The sequence below is a fragment of the Balaenoptera ricei genome, chromosome 1, assembly GCF_028023285.1.
Source record: "Balaenoptera ricei isolate mBalRic1 chromosome 1, mBalRic1.hap2, whole genome shotgun sequence".
Taxonomy (NCBI): Eukaryota; Metazoa; Chordata; class Mammalia; order Artiodactyla; family Balaenopteridae; genus Balaenoptera; species Balaenoptera ricei.
The window spans coordinates 125,580,091-125,602,608 of record NC_082639.1 but is presented as its reverse complement, the minus strand read 5'-3'; the positions used below and the strand labels follow the sequence as shown (position 1 = coordinate 125,602,608).

Sequence of the window (22,518 nt, the reverse complement as noted above, 5' to 3'; positions counted from 1 at the left end):
TAACTCAAAGTTCAGCTCTACAATATACTCTTAATCTGGCAGGACATTGGTATCTTGATAATCTCAAATTTCCAAAAAATATTACAAAGAGCTATGTATTCATGTACAGCAATCACAGAGGGGACGTATGACCTAACTCAAAGGTAAACTAACTTCCTTGAAACTTCTTAGGTTTTAAACTCCCTGGACAATCTCTTGTCCAGTGTGAAGACTAGTGGAATTTTTAAACCTCTAATCTAGGGTAAGGGTGCGGCTTTCATTTTTACCTGCTGGCTTGGGTTCACAGCACCTTTTAAAGACTGCTTGCTTAACTACAGCTGCATACCATATCCCAGCTACAGAAAGTCTTTTCAATGTTTGCCAGTGTTGTTTCCATAATAGTAAACATCACACTTTAGGTGGGCAGGAGTTAGAGTTTTATTATCAGTCTAGGCAAGACCAAAAATTCAAAGCAAGTTCAATTTTGCTTAAGGGAACATTGTAAGGTAACAATTCTTCATATTACATGCCTCCCAGGACCCATTTCAAACCATAGAGAATGACACCTTTATGTGTCACTGTCCCAAGAGACAAACAAATGTGAACAACTAAAACATTTAAAAAGTGCACCAAGCTTCGGAAGTCTCAAACAAAACTTGAATTTTCTGTACATACTCCTGCCAAATGAAGTTATTGCCTGTACACCACTCCTCTTGCAAAGTGGTCTTCTATTTCCTTTCATCTGACCTAGATCGGCTAGGAGACCTAGAGAAAGATTGGGACGGCTTGTGATTTCTCTCTTGGGACAGGGATCTCTCTCTTCTCCTATATCTAGAAAGGGACCTGCTCTGGCTGACGGAGAAGGCTCTCCATCTTGGAGATGTGTGGGAGGTGGAGGACTCCTCCTCCCATAATCATCTCGAGGGCGACGACCCCAAGAAGGAGGCGGTCACGATTTCGACTTCTCTTTTCCCCATTCGACAGGTCCACTCTTACTCGGCAGCCACATAGTGTTCTCCCATCTAGTTCTCGGACAGCATCGGCTGCATCTCGGGGATCTTCACATTCAACGAGAGCGAAGCCGGGAGGGTTTTTAGCACCCCACACACTTCAGAGTGGTCCATAATAGCCTAAAGCTCGTTCCAATTCAGCCTTGTTACCACTGTTTCCAAGATTCCCTACATAAACTTTACAGTCCAACGGACAGGAATCACGTTGCAAGACCCTCGTGGCTCCTGGGTTTCACGGGCCACAGGGTGGTCCCGGGCCTCTAGAATCTGGTAGCTGAATCTGCTCGCACAAGCTGTCCTGTGGGGATGCGTTTTCCCCTATGTGTCCAGCCCGGGGCCCTGCTCTCTTGGCCCGGCCTCCCGGGTGAGAGGGTGAACCCCAGCTCCCTGGAGCAGACACTCAGAGCCCTGGTGACCGGACTCACGGCTGACGGGGCTGGAGCGGCGGCTGGACACGTGTGGCCAGCCTGGTGGTGTTTGGCCCCGTCTGCAGTTCCAGTTCCAGCTGAGAAAGAGCCTCCCTGTGTTACTCTCTCCTGGTTGTGTAAGGATCCCCGGTGTCATTTGACAGAAATGTAGACGGTGTGTTCTTTCTCTCTTTTCTCCCTGCTTCCTCTCCTCCCTCTCTGCCTCCCTCTCTCCCTGTACCTCTTTCCCTGTTCCGCTCTCCCTCTACCTCTTTCCCACTCCCTCTCTCTCTCTCCCTCTGTCTCTTCCTCTCTCCCTCCCTCTCTCCCTCTCCCTCTCCCTCTCTCTTTCCTCTCCCTATCTCCCTCTCTCCTCTCTCCCTCTTCCTCTTCCCTCTGCCTCTTTCCTCTCCCTCTTCCCTCTCCTCTTTCTCTCTCCTTCTCTCCCTCCCCCTCTCTCCCTCTCCCTCTCTCCCCCCTCTCTCTCCCTCTTCCTATCTCCCTCTCCCCTGTCTCTGCCTCTCCCTCCGTCTCTCCCTCTGGGAGGGAGTGAGGGAGATGGAGAGATGGAGGGAGCGGGAGAGTTGGAGGGAGAGGGAGAGGGAGAGGGAGAAGAGGGAGGAGAGGGAGGGAGGAGACGTCTCTCCCTCCCTCCCTCCCTCTGCCTCCCTCCCTCTCCTCCCTTTCCCTCTCCCTCCGTCTCTCCGTCTCCCTCACTCCCTCTCAGAGAGGGAGAGACGGAGGGAGAGGCAAAGACAAGGGAGAGGGGGAGAGGGAGAGAGGGAGGGGGAGAGAGAGGGGGGAGAGAGGGAGAGCTCTCTTCCTCCCTCCCTCTCCCTCTCTCCTCCTTCTCTCCCTCTCTCCCTCACCCTCTCTCCCTCTCCCTCCCTCCATCACTTTCCCTCCTTCTCCCTCTCCCTCTCTCCCTCCCAGAGAGGGAGAGACAGAGGGAGAGGGAGAGGGAGAGGGGGGAGACAGGGACACGGAGAGGGAGGGAGGGAGGGAGGGAGACAGAGAGGGAAGCAGGCACCCTCTCGCCTTCTCCCTCTCCCTACCTCCTTCTCCGACTCCCCCTCTCCTCTCCCTCTGTCTCTCCCTCTCCCTCCCTCCCTCTAGGAGAGGGAGAGGGAGAGGAAGGGAGGGAGAGGGAGAGAGGGAGGGGGAGGGAGACGGAGAGGGAGAGACGTCTCGCCCTCCTTCCCTCTCCCTCCCTCGCCCTTTCCTTTCCTCTCTCCCTCTCCCTCCCTCTGTCTCACCCTCTCCCTCCCTCTGTCTCTCCCTCTCCCTCACTCCCTCCCAGAGAGGGAGAGATGGAGGGAGAGGGAGAGACGAGGGAGAGGGGGAGAGGGAGAGAGGGAGGGGGGAGAGAGGGAGAGGGAAGAGGGAGAGTGGGAGAGAGGGAGAGAAGGAGGAGAGAGGGAAAGGGAGGAAGAGACCTCTCTCTTTCTCCCTCTCTCCGTCTCTCCCTCTCTCCCCCTCTCTCTCGCCCTCTTCCCTCTCTCCCTCTTCCCTCTGCCTCTTCCCTCTGCCTCTTTCCTCTGCCTCTTTCCTCTCCCTCTTCCCTCTCCTCTTTCCCACTCCTTCTCTCCCTCCCCTCTCCCTCTGGGAGGGAGTGAGGGAGATGGAGAGATGGAGGGAGCGGGAGAGTTAGAGGGAGAGGGAGAGGGAGAGGGAGAAGAGGGAGGAAAGGGAGGGAGGAAACGTCTCTCCCTCCCTCCCTCCCTCTCCTCCCTCTCCCTCTCCCTCTCCCTCTCCCTCTCCCTCTCCCTCCGTCTCTCCGTCTCCCTCACTCCCTCCCAGAGAGGGAGAGATGGAGGGAGAGGGAGAGACGAGGGAGAGGGGGAGAGGGAGAGAGGGAGGGGGGAGAGAGGGAGAGGGAAGAGGGAGAGTGGGAGAGAGGGAGAGAAGGAGGAGAGAGGGAAAGGGAGGAAGAGACCTCTCTCTCTCTCCCTCTCTCCGTCTCTCCCTCTCTCCCCCTCTCTCTCCCTCTCCCTCTCTCCCTCTCCCTTGTCTCTGCCTCTTCATCTCTCTGTCTCTGGGAGGGAGTGAGGGAGATGGAGAGACGGAGGGAGAGGGAGGAGAGGGAGCGAGGAAGAGGGAGAGAGGGAGGGAGAGAGGGAGAGAGGGAGGGAGAGAGGGATAGAGGGAGGGAGGGAGAGATGTCTTTGTCTTTCCCTCCCTCCCTCTATCCCTCTCTCCCTCTCCCCCCTCCCTCTCCTGCTCCCTGTCCCTCTCCCTCCCTCTATCCCTCTCTCCCTCTCCCCCCTCCCTCTCCTGCTCCCTGTCCCTCTCCCTCCACCTCCTTCCCTCTCTGGAGAGGGAAGGAGGTGGAGGGAGAGGGAGAGGGAGAGGGAGCACGAGAGGGAGAGAGGGAGAGGGAAAGAGGTATAGGAAGAGCGGAACAGGGAAACAGGGACAGGGAAAGGGGGACAGGGAGAGAGGGAGAGGGAAAGAGGGAGAGGGAGAGCAGAGCAGGGAAACAGGGACAGGGAAAGAGGGAGGCAGAGAGGGAGATGGAAACGGGGAAAGGGAGGGGGGACGGATAGAGGGAGAGGGAGAGAGGGACAGGGAAAGAGAGACAGGGATGGAGGGAGGGAGAGAGGGACAGGACAGGGCAAGAGGGACAGGGAGAGAGGGAGGGAGAGAGGGAGGGAGAGAGGCAGAGGGAGAGATGGAGGGAGAGTGAGAGGCAGGGAGGTAGAGGGAGGGAGGGAGGGAGGGAGACAGAGAGGGAGACAGAGAGGGAGACAGAGAGGGAGACAGGGAGAAGGGCTGATGGGGGCTCCCTCCCCCTCCCATCCTCTGCCCACTGCTTTCTCTTTTTTCTGCTTCAACAAACACCAGGCGCCTTTCAGATCAGCCCTGAAGTCAACGTTGATGCTTGGGACGGCCTGACCTCCCCGCTACCTTCCAGCCCAGGACCACAGCTGGGAGATGAAGTCTGCGGGGCCCTGGGGGGGGCGGCGGCGGCGGAGGTGGTGGAGGCAGGCACCTCCTCTGACGCCCAATCTCTCCTCGTTTACGAGGCAGCCGCCAGCTCCCCTCCCTGACTCCCCAAGATTTGGGGCCATTTTAATATGTGTCGATAATGCCATGAGCTACTATTTAACTTTTCCACGAGGACCCATCTCCCGAAATGCAGTGGTTTTCAGGCTTGGCTGCACTAGAGAACCCCCAGGGAAGGGAGAGACGTCTGTACCTCCCTCTCTCTCCCTCTCCCTCCGTATCTCCTTCTGGCTCTCTCCCTCTCCTTCTGGGGTGATGCCCGATGAGCTCAGATTCGCAGATGTTCCCCCCATCCCCTCTCTGTGCCTTGCGTGGGGCCTGGGCCTTCTCACTGTGGCCCGGGAACAGCCTCGACATTCAGACATCGGTTCCTGCAAGGACACTTGCGTTTGGTCCATACCACATGTGGCTGCAGTCTGTGCTTCTCCCATTTAGCATCTTCAGTAGATGGGTGCTGTGCATGAGCCCTTCATCTTCCCCGCAGACACCACTGGTGCTTGCTCGGCCTCGCGGGTGATGTCCACGGGGGACAGACCTGTGTCCCCACCTTCTTGGGCTGCAGACAGGCCACGTTGGTCCTGTGGTGACTGGGGGCTCCCAGGAGAACCCCACCGCAGACCCAGAGAGGTGGCCCCACAGAAGGTGGCGTACGCCTGGGGCCAGGCCTCACCAGCCAACCACGGGCCACCTGCAGCAACAGGTCTCTCGCCGTCCAGGGGCTGGGTGTTCGGGCGCCGTGGGGATGAGCTGCTGTCTGCACGGCAGCCAAGTTTGTATTGTTGAGCCCGGGGAGGCCCCTGGGTGGCTCCTGGAGAGCCTGGTCACATTTCTTCCTGCCCTTGGCCTTAGAGCTCATCATGGTTCATGCCGTTTCTGGTTCCAAAAGGACCTGTGTTCATAAAGACCACATGTTAGGACAGCACCAAAGTGTCTAGAAATCCAGGCCAGGAGGAGGAGGGAGGGGGTTTGGCTGTGCCCGCCAGTGGCCTGAGAGCCCTCCCACCCACAGAGACCTGGCCCAGGGCCTGTGGGGAGGGCGTGGCCCACGGTCCCCAGCGCTGGCTGTCTCTGGGTTCCAGGAGAACTGCGCGATCCTCGGGGAGCTGGTAAGGCTGCAGGCTCAGAAGTCCCGCCTGCTGGGATTCAGCACGCGTGCCGACTCTGTGCTGGAGATGAACATGGCCAAGACCAGCCAGGTGGTGGCCACTTTCCTAGGTAACCCCGCCTCCCCGAGTCCCAGTGGGGACGGGGGTCAGGTGGACCTTGACTGGACGTGGTGCTGCCTGAGACCCCACTGTGTCAGCCCTTGGGGGTCGCCTTCCCCAACCCTTCATTCTGCCTCGAGGGGCGTGGGGTGGGGGGCGGCTGGGCAGCTGCCACAGGGACATAGCTGAGCCTCTCCCCTCCGCCCGCAGATGAGCTGGCCCAGAAGCTGAAGCCCCTCGGGGAGCAGGAGCGGCCGTGATCCTGGAGCTAAAGAAGGCTGAGTGCCAGAGGCGGGGCCTGCACTTTGACGGGCCCATCAACGTCTAGGACCTGCGCTACTACATGAACCAGGGGGAGGAGACGCGCTACCACGTGGACCAGTACCTGCTCAATGAGTCCTTCCCCATGCAGGTGGTCACGCGCGGGCGGCTGGGCATCTCCCAGGAGCTGCTGGGGCTGACCTTCGACCTGGAGGAAGGCACCAACATGCGTCACGAAGATGAAGATGTGAGGCTCTACACGGTCCGGGACGCGGCCTCGGGCAAGGTCATCCATCAGCAAGTTCTACCTGGACCTCTACCCTCGGTGCATGCGTGGGGGAACCTGTCGGCCGTGGGCCGGGGCTCCTCTGTGGTAGCGGGGCCTCACCCGCGTCCCTCCCCAGGGAAGGGAAGTCCGAGCACATGGCCTGCTTTGGCCTGCAGCCGGGCTGCCTGCAGCAGGACGGGAGGCGCCAGATTGCCATCGCGGCCGTGGTGGCCAACTTCACCAAGCCTACGCCCAACCCGCCCTCCCTGTTGCAGCATGATGAGCTGGAGACCTACTTCCATGAGTTCTGGCAAGCGATGCACCAGCTCCGCTCCCAGGAGGGGGCGGGCGAGGGGCTGAAGGCAGGGGGCGGGGAGGGCCCGGGCTCTCCCGTGGTCCTCAGGCAGGCCCTCGCCACGGGATTCTTCCGCTGATGTCACCCCGCACGAGGAGACGCTCTCGGTGTCAGTTTCCATCATCAAACCCCACGCACTGGGCGCGTAAACGACGGAAGTGGATGTCCTCGAGACTCTGGAGGCTGGAAGTCCCAGATCAAGGAGTCAGGACTGGTTCCCTGCATGTTAAATACAGGTATTCAAGAGTTGCCTTTAAAAAAGACAAAATAGAAGAAAGGAACGTTGCATGCAAGGCTGGTGACAGGCAGTGATGAGAACCAGAGGTTAGGCTCTGGGGCCAGGAGCACCACGCCCTGTGAGGTCCTGGGGCTGCTGCAAGTCTCGGTGGAGGCTCAGCAAGTCCCAGTGACTTCCCAATGGGGGGGTCCCCAGCTGAGCGTCTGGGCCCAGGACCCAGTGCTCGTTCAGTCTTCCTGCAGTCAGCCCTTCGTCCTGAGAGCGATGCTCTCACAGACTGCAACCGGAGCGCGTGGGGACACTTTACTGAGCTGTGCAGCCGTCACTACTGCCCTGTTCTGGAACATTTCCCTCACCCCAAAAAGGTCCCTCACGCCCTTAGTTATCATTCCCTCCCCTCCCCTGTCCCTGACAACCAGGAACCCACTCTGACTCTGTGGATCTACCTGTTCTGGACGTTTCCCCTCAGTGGGGTCACACCCTGTGTGTCCTTCTGTGTCTGACTTCTCTCGCTGAGCACCGTGTTCTCACGGTGCATCCACGTGGCAGCGAGTGGCAGGGCTTCACAGCTTTGCGTGGCTGCGGGCCGGAAAAAAGACAAACGAAAACAAAGGCACGTTGCCTGCGACTCTGGTGACAGCCAGTGATGAGAACCAGAGGGTAGGCTCTGGGGCCGGGAGCGCCGCACCCTGTGAAGCCCTGGCGCTCCTGCCAGTCTCGGCGGGGCACGGGCAGTGCCGTCCCCCAGGAGCTGCTGGACAAGCTCATCAAGTCCCGGCTGGCCAACTCCCGTGCGGCCGGGCCGAGGGAAAGGAAAGGGGCTCCCGGACCGCCCGGATGGAAAGCACGGCCTGGACACAGTGCCAGCGCCCCCGTCTCCTTCCTCCCGCCCTCCAGGCCTCTTCAACCTGCGCCAGATCGTCCTGGCCAAGGTGGACCAGGCCCTGCACACGCAGACGCCCTCGGACCCGGCCTAGGACAATGCCCGCCTCTGCCAGGAGATCCTCAGGGTCCCAGCCACGCCAGGTAGCCAAGCACACGCCGGGCCCACCTTAGCGGTCGGTTGGCGGCTACTGCCCAGTTCAAGAGGATCCTCTGGTGGTGTGTGAAGGGGAACCGACTGACGGGCTCTGGTCGAGGCACGCTGACCTCTGGCCTCTTCCTGCCTGGGTTCCTGGGCTGGTCCCTCCAGCTGTGGCCCGTGGAGTCCGAGGGTGGGCTGGGCGTATCTGCACGTGCTTTCTGGAGAGCCTGGAAGAGGCAGGAGAGGGCTTCATACCCCGGACGGAACGCGTCGACGAGGTTTGCCCGTGCGTGTCGGTGCGGAGACGCAGTTCACTCCCTCGTGAGCGCTTTAACCCGCGCTCTCCCCGTGCTGGAGGGCGAGCCCTGACTCATCCCTCGGAGCCTCGGGCAGCTGTCCCTGTAAGAGGCTTAGGGGTGAACCCTCGTGAGCTTCAGCAGAAAGTCGGCAAAGATTGATTTGTGTCCCTCCACTGAGTTGCCCGCAAGGTCCCCGTTTTCTAGAAGTGTTGGGCCAATACTCCCTCTAGTGGCAGGGGACTCAGACAGGGCTGCTTTGAGGCCCCAAGCTCTGGGCTCTGGGGAAGGGGCACGGAGCGGCCAGGGGGCCGGGCAGGAGCCTCTCCGCGTGTGTCCCAGGGACCCACCTGCCTGCGACCTTTGGCCACCTGGCAGGAAGCTACGACGCCCAGTCCTATGGCTACCTGTGCAGCGAGGTGTACTCCGCGGACACGGTCCACACACTCGTTTCAAGCAGGAGGGCGTCCTGAGTGGCAAGGTGAGAGGCCGGCCTGCCGTGCAGACCAACACGGAGGTCCTTGGCCTGGGCCTAGATGCTTGTGCCGCCCGCCTGGGCCTGCCAGGCTCTGAGGGCCCTGCCCAGAACCCCCTGCTCCCCTGCCCTTTGTTGAGTCACAGCAGAGGTGGCCACACCCACACCCTCCGTGAAGGGGGTGCTCCACCCTCCTGCAGCCCCGCCCCCTCTCCTCACGTTGCCATGGACTACAGAAGCTGCATTCTGAGGCCAGGGGGCTCCGAGGATGCCAAGGGCATGGTGAAGCTCTTCCTGGGTTGTGACCCCATGCAGGACGCCTTCCTCCTGAACAAAGGGCTGCAGGTTGAGGGCTGCAAGCCGCCGGCCTGCTGACGGCACGGGGTTTTGCCCCCCCAGGCGGGCCGGGTGCCTTAGCGCCCCGTCGGGGCGGGGGAGGGGCCGTGTGTCCTCCCAGCCCCCGAGTCCCCGGCGGCCGGCCTAGGCCAAAAGTCTCCACCTGGAAGTGTCTGGAAAGCCTGGCATCAAGGCTCCCCCTTGTTGCACTAATGCAATCCCTTCCTGGGGAGCTTTCCTGGTAACAAAACGGTTCTTTGAAAACGCAGCCATTAATAAAAAAGACTCTACTCCTGGTCTCTGCCTGCCGTCCCTTCCACCACAGGAGTGGCATGGGGGCCGTCACCCTGGGGGGAGTTCTGACCTTGGTCGGGGATCAGCCCTGGGGCCGTGGTGACGCGTCTGGGTCACTGGGAGACGGCTGAGCTGTGGGGTGAGTTCAGACGGGGATGGTGCCCCGCACCCCGACCGGGCAGGCTCTCCAGTGAGGGGGTGTCAGTTTCCTGCCGGCCTCTCGCCCGTCACTGTTTGGCATCTCGGGGGCTGTGACTGGCTGGAGCTGGTTCTGGCGGTGGGCACAGCTGCGGGAAGCCTGGCTGTGGCTGTCCCTGTCCCCGTGTCCTGTCCTCCTGCTCACGGCCGGCCGGCTGGCTCCCTCTGGTCATCGGCAGCTGCTGAAGTCTGGACCACAGCAAGGGGCCGCCTTCCTGGGTCCTAGCAATTCTTCCCAAAGGCCTTAGGGATGTGTTTTGGTGGCAGTAGGAATTCAGAGAGGGTGCTGCACCACTGGAGCGGTAGGGTGGCTCTGGACCGTCCCGTGTGTCCTTCCCTGGCCTTTGAGCTCCTTGGGAGCCCTGCCTCCACAAAGGACGCCAGGCAGCGGAACGAGGGCGCGGGCGGCGCCCCGACCTTCTCCCCGTGGCCCAGGCGGGCAGGCCGTGCCACGCTCTGTCCTCCCCTCAGCCTGCCCGCCCGTTCTGTTGTTATTTTACCGAAGAGGACACAGACATTCAGAGAGGCTAGGGTCCATGCCTGAGGTCTCATATCCAGTAAGTGTCAGAGCCGGGGTTTGAACCCAGACAGCCTGTCCCGGAGACCGCGCCCTTACCTCTACACAAACCACCTCCTGGTTCCCTTTATCAGCACAAGACTCATTTCCCTGACAAGCCCAGGCCCCATAAAGGCAACCCTGCCTCCCCCACGTGACCAGCCCTTGCCAACTACTCACCCCAGTGGCAGAGGGACGAGCCACACAGGGGACCCGCCCATCTTGGCCATGGGGACACAGACACCCACTCACACCCAGAAGGACCTCCTCTTTACCTTAGGCCACACGCCCATGCCGAAGGAGCTGCTGTCTGCCAACTGGTGCAGGTACAGTTCTGTCCTGGAAACAGAGAAGGGACCAGAAGTAAGGGAGGACCCACCCACACCAGTGGCCTGGCAGGGCAGGTGGGCATCATGGCACGGGGCTCCACAGAGTGCCCCAGGTGGCCCCGGGGTCTGCCTCAGGCCCTGGCCCTGCCTCCCGAATATTCCTCACTTGCTGCCCTCAATGGGCCCTTCTTAAGTGAAGGCCTTCCAGAAGCTTCCTTACTCCTCAGTTACCCTGCTCTGAAAACTGGGAGTTTCCTCCCTAATCTGCCCTCTCTCCAAAGGGTAAGGTGCCCCTCTGGCCTTAGCCAAGAGGCTCAGGACAGGTTGGGCCTGCCCTTCAGACGGGGGTGGAAGGCAGGAGACAAATGATGGGGGACGCAGAGGCAAATTGAAAATTATCACCCCTCGCCTGGGGTGAGCACTCCCTGGAGCTTCACTAGATAGAACCTTACTCATTCGTTCAACAGATGAGGAAACCAAGGCTCAGAGACAGGGAGCCACATGTCCAAGAATTCCCAGGAGTCAGCGAGGGGCAGAGATGACTCCCTGGGCCACCTCCCCCAGAAGGCCCTCCCAGATGAGTCTTGTGGCTTCTCTGCTGTTCCACCTGGTGCCTCCTCGCCCTGAGCTACCTCAGGTGCACCCAAGGCTCTCACAGAGTTTAGGAGCTTCTGGAAGATTTGGGGTCTGCTGTTCCTTGCCCACCTCCCACGCTGCTGTCAGAACCTGTACCAAAATGTCACCGTCACAGCAGACATCCACCACCACCCCCCAGCGTGTATAAAGAGCCATATGTGAATTATCTCACTTAATCCTGTAAGGTCAGCAGTCAAGGTACTATTTCCACTTTACAGAGGAAGAAACGGAGGTTCAGAGCAGGTGACACCTGGCCAGGTTCACCCAGCCCAGGAGCAGTACCAGGCAGCAAGAATCAGAGGCCAGATTCCTAACCACTGGGCTCCACTGCCTCTCACCTCTGGGCAGAGGCAGGGCTGGGGCCCTGGAGAGCGGAGGCCCTTTGTCTCACTGCCCTCGGCTGTCCCTGCTCAGCCCAGTCGCTCACCTGAGAGCCAGGTCCAATCCGGATAGCATCTGGGAGAAAACCTCGAAATTGCCTTCCCCTTCCAGCTGCCGGGCCACGTGGCTCTTCTCCAACAGCATCGTCTGCCAGGGGAGAGGACAGGCGCCGGTCAGCACGAGGCCCCGCTAGGCTGCCCGCACACCCCCACCAACCCCCAGGCCCACTCTTCGAGGCAGCACCTCAGGCCCCAACTTGGCTGGACGCCTCCAAATCAAAACGTGCCAGGCCTTTGTCTCACCGATTCAGAGTCCACGCAGGCAATCAACGAATGCAACGGGCTCATTCCGATGAAGGAATCCAAGGGTACTAACAATTAACCCAGAGCCGCCCTCCAACACACTCTTATGCAACCGAAGCCCTTAATAACTTGACCCACATGGTGATGCACGGTAGACTTTCAGGGCCGGGACAGAAAGGGATTTATCGTGCACCAGCGAGTCTGGGTATTCTCCTAGCTCCGCATACAAACAACCCTTCTAATAACCTAATCCTGTTTTCTGTTCAAACAGAATGTTGGCGGGGGCGTGGGGGGGGGGGGAAGGGGAGGAGCCAGGTGATTTCAGAGAGAGGAACAAACAGGCCATGTGCCTGTCACACACGGGCTGCCGCAGAAGGCCAGCGAGCGCCTGTTTAATTTCAGCTTACGCTTTTAAGACCCAGCTAATGAGCGGCTGAATTATGTATCTACTCATGAATATTTCATCCCTGTGATACTCCGAGGCACAGACGAGCTGGCCTGCTCCGGGAGGAGATGTCTGGGCACTGAGTGAGGTGGGGAGGAGCTGGCCTTGGCCTGGGGAGCGATGACCATTTAGACACATTCCAGGGTCCCAGCTGGAGGCGTGGGCCCTGCTGAGTGGGGCTGAGGCTACTGCAGCCCCAAAGAGCCCCCTCTCCCTCCCACCCAGAGGCCTCACCTGGAGCTGGGCGGCCGTGACTCGGCCTGTGGCGTTCAAGTCCAGTGACATCACCATGGAGCACCGGGTGGCACGGCGGCTGTGGCCGGTGAACACGGAGCCAAAGGCCCGGAGGACAGTGAAGGTGGCTCGAATCTTCTCCACTGGTGGGGCACAGACAGGGCATCACCCGTGGCCCGGCTGCTGCCACCCCCACCTCTCACAGGACCCCATTCTGGCCCCAGGCCCCAGCAGGGGCCCCTCCACTCCCCCAACTCAGCTCTAAGCCACACCTCTTCCGCTGCTGGGCTGGCCCTGTGCTGCAAGCAGGGGCGCGGGGTGAGCAAGAGTGAGCCCAGAAGGGGAGATACACACACCTAGGATTGGTACGATCTGAGTGACAAGGGCTGCCCTAGGGCCTCCTGGGCCTGGTGGAGTCTAGGAGGAGGGCAGAGCATTAACATTCTTGGACCTGCTGTCGGGGAACGCCCATCACAGCCAGCTCAAAAAGCCCAGCAGTCCCAAGCTTTTTAACATAACTATTTAACAAGCACCCACTATGTGCTAGGCACCTGGATACAGCCTAGCCTGACTCCCACTCCCCCAACACACACTTTCAGCAGATCTACATTCTGGGAGGGCCTCTCCTTGCTGTATCCCCAGCTCCTCACAGGGCTCTAACCTGGGCCAGGTGCAGAACAGGTGATCAATAAAGCATTGGAATAAGCCCAGTGGAGAAGCAGGATAGTACAATGGTTAAACAAGCTTGAATATGGCCTCTCCCCGTTGTTAGTCACCTGATTTGGAGCGAATAAATTAACCTCCCTGTGCCTCAGATACCCCATCTATAAGATGGGGGTAATAATAGTACTTACTTACCTCATGTGGTTGCCACAAAGACTAAAAGATTTAATAATGTAAAGTGCTCAGAACATGCTCCAAATGTGGTGGTGTTAGTATTGTTTGTTATTATTAGAAAAGCAATACTGCCTGGGCCATATATTCTCAGCAGGGGGAATACTGCCCCCAAGAGGGCAGAAACTGATTCTTGAGGATGGGGGCAGTTTTCCTTTCTTATGTATAGAATAGAGCACAGATACACACACACACACACACACACGTCTGTGTGTGTCTGTATATATATACACACATACACACACACTGCATAAACAAATATATGGTGAATCTATGGCATTAACTTTTCATGGTGGGAGACGATTAGGAGAAAGAACAACTAAAAAGGCTCCTCAGAGGGGCAACAATACATTGAGAACACTGGCCCAGGGGTAACAGCTCTGGAGCCAAACTGTCTGTGTTTGAATCTCGGTGCTAGGATGTATGAGCTGTGTGGCCTTGGGCAAGCTGGTTAACCTCCCTGCGTTTTAATGGCCTCATCTATAAAATTCAAATAATAATAATGTCTACCTTATAGGGATGTTTTAAATAATAAATAAGTTAACCTGCTTGGAATAGAGCCTGGCGCGTAAGTCCTCAGCAAGCATTTACCACGATCCCCATCAATATTGTAATTATTATCACCAACTGACACTATTTTTTATTGAAGTATAGTTGATTTACAATGTTGAAACTCTTTCTTTAATGCCCAGCTCAAACATCATTTCCTCAAGGAAGCCCCCCGGCCCCTTCTCTGTGCTCCCTCCGCCTCTCCCCTCCCCAGCTCGGCCAGCAAGCGGTGCAGAGCACTGGAGTCTGGCACAGATGTGCAGCTGAGTCTCCCTTCCGGCTGTCAGTGCCTCCTTGTCTTTGTTTTTACTTATCGGGTCCTCTGCACAGTCCAGTGGGCTGTGCGCTGCACAAGGACACCACACCTAAGGGCACAGCATTTATATCAGATAGCCATAGGCCTGTATACTTATTAGGATGATGGCCCAGAACGTGGTGGTCAAGTGTTTGGTTCTAACAATGTCAATGCGTGACGACGGTTCCACATGTGGCAGTGAGTGTCTTAGGCAAGGAGTACCTGTTTCTAATTCACACAAAAGTACCCAACAGACTAGGGGTGGCCCTGCCCAGAAGCCAGCACAGGGTCTGCACACAGGTGCTCAGTGAACGCTAGCTGAGCAGATATAAGAAAGAGCCGCCCAGCACCCCCTCTGACTCTCCCTTCCCTTCCCCCACGCCACCGCCCCCACCACGTCCCAGCTGCACGTCACCTGGAGACCACTGTACCTGAGACCCTGCCATCCACACTGCCTGCCATCCCCACCAGGTGCTCCAGGACCTGCTCGCAGCAGGTGGTCTTGCCAGCACCGCTCCGGCCCAGGGCCACGATGCTCTGGTCCCTCTGCTGGCTCAGCAGAGCCCAGTACGCCCGCTGGGCCAGGGAGCCAACGTGGGCGGGTAGGCCATCCCAGCAGCTCCTGGGCACCTGCAGGAAGAGCGCCGGCATCAGCCTTCCCACCCGGCCGGGGCCCAGGGAGCACTCCACAATGCTCCAACCCGGCCTCAGGCCCAGATCCACGTCCATGCCTCCCATCCTACTCCAGCCTTGTCAGAGACGTCGTGCATTTTTCTGGGGAGAGCCCAGCCTGGAGATCTAGTCCTGCCACTGGCTCGCTGTGAGTCCTTGGGCAGCCTTGGACCCTGCTCTGAGCCTGGCCTCTTCTTCAGCCAATGAGAGGCTTGAACTAAAGCTGCATTAGCTCATGGGGCTCATCTCACTTGCTACACAAAGGACTGGATCGTACCTGTCTGAAATGAAGCAGGTGGATAAAATGGCTCAATTGATGAGTGACGTCTGCCATGGAAACAGAATGGGGCATGGGGGAATTGGCGGTACGTGTGCTATGTATTTGCTATAACAGATTTAGATACCGGAAGCCCCTTTGACTTCATTCATTCATCCATCCATACATTCATTCACTCAGTAAAAAAAAAAAAAAATTCATTGAGTGTCTACTACATAGCAGGCACTAACCCAGGCACTGGGGGCACAACACTACTCAAGGCGAATAAAGGAAATCTCTGCCAACCGTGAGGAGATATCATTATACACCTATTAAGATGGCTAAAAAACCGGTTTTTAATTTTTTTTGACACACTACCAAGTTCTGGTTAAGATGCAGAGCAAGTGGAATTCTCCCACAATGCTACACAATACAGCCACTCTGGAGAACAGCTTGGCAGCCTCTTTTACAGTGATACGTACACTCGTCATCCAACTGAGCAACCCCACTCCTAGGTATTTACCCAAGAGAAATGGACATTTGTGTTCACCAAAAAACCCTCTGTCACTGGTTATATTGAGTAGGTATTCAAAATCATCAACAACCTAGAAACAACCCAAATGTCCCTCAACTAAAGAACTAAGATAACCAACCACCCTGGTTTTAGCACTGAAAGTCCCATGTCCCAGAAAAACCATTCCCTCCCACGGAAACCAGGACAACTGGTCCCCCTCCGAACAGATAAACAAAGCTGTGCAATAAAATACAATAGAATAAAAGAACTAACGGCTCACAGCTGCAACAATATGGGTGAATCTCAAATGCGCTGTGCATTGTGATAAGTGCAAGAAGCCGATTCCAAAGGTTACACGCAGTACAATCCCATTTATATGACTTTTCAGAAAAGGCACAACTAGGGAAAAGGGACAAAAGAACAGATTAGTGGCTGCCCAGGGCGGGACATGGGGGAGGGGATGACCACAAGGGTATGGAGAACTTTTGGGGGTGATGGGAACTGTCCTGTAATTGAAGGCAGAGACAGTTTCACAACTATACGTGTTTGTCAAAAACTTACAGAAGTGAACACTAAAAAGGGTGACATTAACTGTATGTAAATTATACCTTAATAAACCTGACTTAAGACAAAAAAAGCCCTGCCTGTAGAGCTTGCTTTCCTTTGGGAGAAGACAGATGATAAAAAACCAACTAATTAAATTATACTGAACGGGAGTCATTTGAAAGCCATGAGCTTGGATGAGATCACCAAGGAAGTGGGCGTTTAAAGAGGGAGACAGAAGAGGTGTAGGGATGGGGCACCCAGACTTGGAGAGATCAGGGACCAGCAAAGGAGGCTGAGAGGGAGGGCCAGCGGGACAGAAGGAAAACCAGGAGAGCGGAATTCCTGAGCTGCGGAAGGGAGTGATGGCAGGAGGAGGGAAGGACCAGCCCCTGAAGTGCTGCTGAGGGTCAAGTCAGAGGAGGCCGGAGAATTGTCCACTGGGCTTGGCAGCATGGAGGTCACTGTGACCTTGACAAATGTCTGCTTAGCGTGGTTTTCAGGGAGAACGGAAGAGGGCGGTGGAGGTAGTGAGGGCAGTAGAAAGGCACCAAAGGGAGCAGGGAAACGGGCCTGGCTGGAGGAGGACCTTGGAAGCCCAGGATGCTAAGCGGGTGACAAGTGGGCTAGCATCCACCCTCCCAGTGGCTTGGCAGGACCAGGGGCACAAACTCCGGTGTGGCGGCCCTCCCCCTCCCCGAACCCCCAGCCTGGGGCTAAGGAGCACCCCCAGTGCACTGTTGGCCTTTCCTACCCCGAGGCCCCCAGGAACAGCAATGAGTCCCCATCCTGACACAAATCAAAAGGCTCACAGACCTACTAGAGAATGGACCTGAGGATATGGGGAGGGGGAAGGGTAAGATGTGACAAAGTGAGACAGTGGCATGGACATATATACACTATCAAACGTCAAACAGAGAGCTAGTGGGAAGCAGCCGCAGAGCACAGGGAGATCAGCTTGGTGCTTTGTGACCACCTAGAGGGGTGGGATAGGGAGGGTGGGAGGGAGGGAGATGCAAGAGGGAAGAGATATGGGAACATACGTATATGTATAACTGATTCACTTTGTTACACAGCAGAAACTAACACACCATTGTAAAGCAAGTATACTCCAATAAAGATGTTAAAATAAATAAATAAATAAAAAAGGCTCAGCAGGACCCCAAACCTGGCAAAGTAGGACAAGCCGCCACACTGGCTGGACACAGCCTAAGGGAACGCAGCGGGCAGGGGGTCCTGAGGTCCGAGCCTCGGAGCCACCTGCCGCTTTGGAAACATAAAGTTCAAGGGCCAGGCTATCCCAATCGTCAGCCTTCTCAGGCCTGCAGGGGAACAGGGAGGATTCTGCAGACCCAGGCCCCACAGTCACACACAGGTACCCCCTGCATGCTTGCACACGGGCATGCTCAAGGGCACACGCACCCAACAGCTGCAGAGGCCTCTGCACACAGGTGTGCCCATCTACACCCCACGCAGTCACAGCACACTCACCCCAAAAGAGGCCTGCACCCCCAGGCACGCACCCAGCTCCCAGCCACCCGGCAAGCCCAGACCCCCCAGTGAGAGAGGCCCCCAGCCCTGCCTGGAGCCCTCCTAGCCCATCTTCAAGGAGGCCTCAGTCCCAGCCTCACCGCAGGTCTCTGCTCCCACCTGGTGGCCATTTGAGGAACCAGAGGGGACTCAGCCAAAGACAGAAGGAAGCTGTGGGTGTGGGAGGCAGCGTGACTTGAGGGGGACCCACGCCCACCGCAGGGTTACAGGGGCTTAGGGGGATCACGGGACTCAAGTTCCTCCTACCAGGTTGGGTCCCAATCCCCGCACTTTTAGGCTCTTTGACCCAGGCCGTGTAGCAGACGCCGCAATCGAGGACAGTCACGGTCGAGAGAACTGGGCTTGCGGAGAGACCTGTGACAAACACCCCTCCCAGGGGCCCCTAAGGAACCAGAGCAGGCTCTCGGGGCCTTGGGCTGCAGTAACAGAAGCACAGCCTGCCTGGCAACGGAGGGGAGAGTGCAGCGTCGCCCTTCCAGGCTAATGAGAACCTACTGTATAGCACAGGGAACTCTACTCAATGCTCTGTGGTGACCTAAATGGGAAGGAAATCCAAAAAAGAGGGGATATATGTATATGTATAGCTGATTCACTTTGCTGTACAGCAGAACTACGCTCAAATAAAATTAATTTTTAAAAAAAGGTGCCTTTTGTTATGTTAATGAGGTGACTTTTGGAAAGCCAAATATATATGAGATGACCAAATATATATATATATATATATATATATATATATAATATTTTTTTTTCCTTTCTAGATTACCAGTTTATTATAAAAAGATCTAACTCAGGAACAGCCATATGGAAGAGACGCACAGGGCAAGGTATGGGGAAAGGGGTGCAAAGCTTCCATGCTGTCCCACCTGGCACCTCCCTGGGTACACCAATCCAGAAGCTCTCCAAACTCCATTCTTTTTTTTTTTTTTTTTTAATAATTTTGAAGAACTTTTTTTTAAAATTATTTATTTATTTATTTATTTTAGTTGTGTTGGGTCTTCGTTTCTGTGCAAGGGCTTTCTCTAGTTGTGGCAAGCGGGGGCCACTCTTCATCGCGATGCGCGGGTCTCTCACCATCGCGGCCTCTCTTGTTGCGGAGCACAGGCTCCAGACGCGCAGGCTCAGCAGTTGTGGCTCACGGGCCCACTTGCTCCGTGTCATGTGGGATCTTCCCAGACCAGGGCTCGAGCCCGCGTCCCCTGCATTGGCAGGCAGACTCTCAACCACTGCGCCACCAGGGAAGCCCCAAACTCCATTCTTTTAATTTCACTGAAGCTTCGTTATGTAGACAGGATTAACTGATTCAACCTCAAGCCCCTCTCCCCTTCAAGGGGGTGGGGGGGAGGGTGGAAGCGACTGAAAGTTCCAATCCTCTAATTCTGGTTGGTTCCCCTGGCAACCAGCCCCTTCCTTAGGGGCTTTCCAAAAGTCACCTCATTAACACAAACTCAGGTGTGGTTGAAAGGGTTTTGTTATGAATATCAAAAGACACTCCTATCTGGAAATTCCACGGGGTTTAGAAGTTTTGTGCCAGGAATGAGGGACAAAGACCAAATATATATTTTATTATACCTACTGCCTAATACTAAATCTTACTGCTAATAAGGTAAGTACAATTAAAACTATAGTGAAATACCATTTTCACCTATCAAATTGGCCACATGGAAAAGTTTGATATTACTCTGTGTTGGTGAGGATACTGGGGAACAGGCAATCTCATACACTGCTAGTGCAAGTATGAAGGGCAGCATCTGCTGAAATTTTCAATGCATATTTCCTTTAATCCAGCAAGTCCACTTTCGTGGGCAATTCAGAACCCTCTCTAGAATAAGGGTCAGCAAATTTTTTTTTTTCCAAAAAGGGCGAAAATGTAAATATTTTAAGGTTTGGGCCACGTGGGAGATGGCCAAATATATATTTTTGGTCTGAATGACCAAATATGTATTTTTCTTCATAAATCACAATATTGCACCCAGCTCAATAAAAATCTCCAAATGCTTTGCACATCAGCTGGCTTTGACAAGTCTTCACCTCTCCCCCCACCCCCTTCCTCTCTCCCTAAATCATGCTCTGAGTGTTTCTTGAAGAAATAGAAAAATCTTGGCTCCTCCAGCACATTGCCTCTCCACTCTCCATATTTGTGGTTGCCTCACTGACCCAGGTTGGCCACACGTCCCTTGCCAGCCACCTTACAGCCTGGTGAGATCCTGGACCTCCCAGATGGGCCTCCTGGCCTAGGGATGACCAGTAATATTTCTCTCAAATGCTAGCATCTACTGATCTGTAGTTGGGGACTGCCTGGAGTGTTGTATTGAGAAGGATCCTGAGCTATGGCTGAACTAGCAAGAAAGTGTGTGGTGATTGACTAGCAATGTCTGCCATGGGCGCAGGAATGGTTCGGAGTGGTGCCTGTGCCAAGTATTTGCCATTTCCAGCCTGGGGCTTCCCCTGCCACAGTGAGGCAAGAGGCTGGTCAGTCTTTTGCTGGGAGGCTCCCCTGACTGCTCCATCACAGGGCTGTCTTTCTACCCCTGCTCCCTTGCTACCTGGAGTTTTGCTGTCTAATACGGCAGCCACTAGCCACATGGGGCTATTTCAATTTAAATGAATTAAAATTAAATTAAAACCTCAGGGGCTTCCCTGGTGGCACAGTGGTTAAGAATCCGCCTGTCAATGCAGGGGACACGGGTTTAAGCCCTGGTCTGGGAAGATCCCACATGCCTCGGAGCAACTAAGCCCGTGCACTACAACTACTGAGCCTGCGCTCTAGAGCCGGTGAGCCACAACTACTGAAGCCCACGCACCACAACTACTGAAGCCCGCGTGCTACAGCCCGTGCTCTGCAACAAGAGAAGCTACCACAGTGAGAAGCCCTCACACCACAACGAAGAGCAGCCCCCGCTCGCCGCAACTAGAGAAAACCCGTGCACAGCAACGAAGACTCAACGCAGCCAAAAATAAATAAATAAATAAATAAATAAATAATTTAAAAAACACACACGTAAGATGATTTTTTTTAAAAAAGATCTGTATGTAGAACACTGAGCACCTAAGGGCTCGATTATGGGCTGTTATCATTCAAACGGGACTGATACAGAACTTTTCAAAGCTTCTGCTTCTGAGGTTTACACGTGCTGCTATGCGTAAGCCGGAAACTGATCATCACCATCTTTACATCACTTTGTGAAGTCATAACAATGGTGTTATGCATCTAGGGTTTTACAGGCAGTCCCAATTTCACATATTTAACACATTCTCCTGCCAAGAACCAAATACTTTATTTCAAAAATAAAATTACACTTCAGAACATAATATGGTAACCAGAGCCGAACCGAAGCTCCCACAATAACAACCAGAAAACTGGACAAAGTATATGAAGTAACTGTTTTCAGACACAGAAGGGGCTAGAGTCCCTGAAAGAAGGGAAGCAAACTAGGAGGACCCCAGGCTGCGTCAGCTCTTCGCCTGGAGGCACTTTCTGAAATGTGGTGCTGGGAGGGGGACCCAAGCAGACCATGGTGGTCCTGCCGAGGCAAAGGCACCAGGAGTTCACGGAAGACGAGGTGCCTGGAAACACCAGAAAAATAAATGAAATGAAGAGCTATATAGCTATTATAAGCCAGTGGTGATGACAACTTACTAGGATATACTCAATCCAAAAGAAGACTGGAGAAGAAAAAAGCAACAAGGAAACAAATAATACATACGAGATTTAAATCCAACTAAATTGGTAATTATTCAAGTGTAAATGGTCTAAATAGTCTAATTACAAGGCAGAGGTCAGAGAATAGACATACCATGCAAACACCAATATCAAGAAAGCTCGAGTGATTATAACAATATTAGACAAAGTAGACGTCAGAACAAATATATTATTACCAGGACAGACTTCTCATCATGATAAAAGTGGTAGATTCATCAAGATGACATAACAATCATAATGTGTGTGTACTGGGAATTCCCTGGTGGTAAGTGGTTAGGGGTCCATGCTTCCACTGCAGGGGGCACAGGTTCAATCTCTGGTCGGGGGACTAAGATCCCGCAAGCTGCATGGTACGACCAAAAAACAAAAAAATACCGTGTGTACCTATCACAGGAGATGCAACAATGCCTCTCCTAGGCACTTACCAAAGAGAAATGACAGCATTTGTTCACAACAAGACTTGATGAAAAATATCCATAGCAGCTTTACTCATAATTTCCCTGAACTGGAAACAACCCGATGTCCATGAAAAGTGAAGTGTGTTAATAAGTCCATACATTGGAATACTATTCAGCAATAAAAGAAACAAAAATCCCAACACAAGCAACATGATAATGAACCTCAAGGAAGAACATGGTGCTGAGGCAAAGGGGCCAGACCCAAAAGAGTGCATAGGATTTGATTCTATTGATAGGATGTTCTAGAAAAGGCAAATATAATCTATTGTGACTGGAAGCAGAAGCAGATCAGTGTTTGCCTGGGGCTGGGTGGGATGAGCTATTTAGAAACGGGCCCAGAGTGTACTTTTTAAAGTGATGGAAATGGTCCATATATGGATCGTGGTAACAGGTACGCGGGTGCACACTTTTGTCAAAACTCAAACTCTATACTTAAATTGGATGTATTTTATTGTGAGTGTTTTATACCTCAATAAAATTGCTTTTTAAAAGAACAAAAGCATACAGCATATTTATCAGTAAACAAAGAAAAATTAAGTAACAACTGGATCCTTAGACATGTGGTATCTCACGAGAAGGAAATCAGGCATATTCTGAAAGAGATAAGCTAAAAAGTAACACTAGAAGAAAAGGGCCCAAATCAATGTTCCCAATAAGCTATCCTATTTCAAGTTCTCTTCCATCACCAATTCTGAACCCACTTCTTGGTTTAAAAGTAGAAGCCACAAAACAAACCTAATTTCAATCTTCTGAAATAGTCATAGATTATATGGTAAGCAAATGAATTCTGAAAGAGCAAACTTTGAAGACAATGAATTAAAAAATAAAATCAAAGCAGTGAAATATTTCCA

At 54.6% G+C, this 22,518-nt stretch overlaps 2 pseudogenes; one reads left to right on the top strand and one right to left on the bottom strand.

Annotated features, from left to right (window-relative positions):
- Positions 1-541: 541 nt before the first annotated feature.
- Positions 542-4,759, bottom strand: LOC132369369 (serine/arginine-rich splicing factor 3-like; annotated as a pseudogene).
- Positions 4,760-4,849: 90 nt separating this feature from the next.
- On the top strand, positions 4,850-8,899 carry LOC132369329 (thimet oligopeptidase-like; annotated as a pseudogene).
- The last annotated feature ends 13,619 nt before the right edge of the window (positions 8,900-22,518 follow it).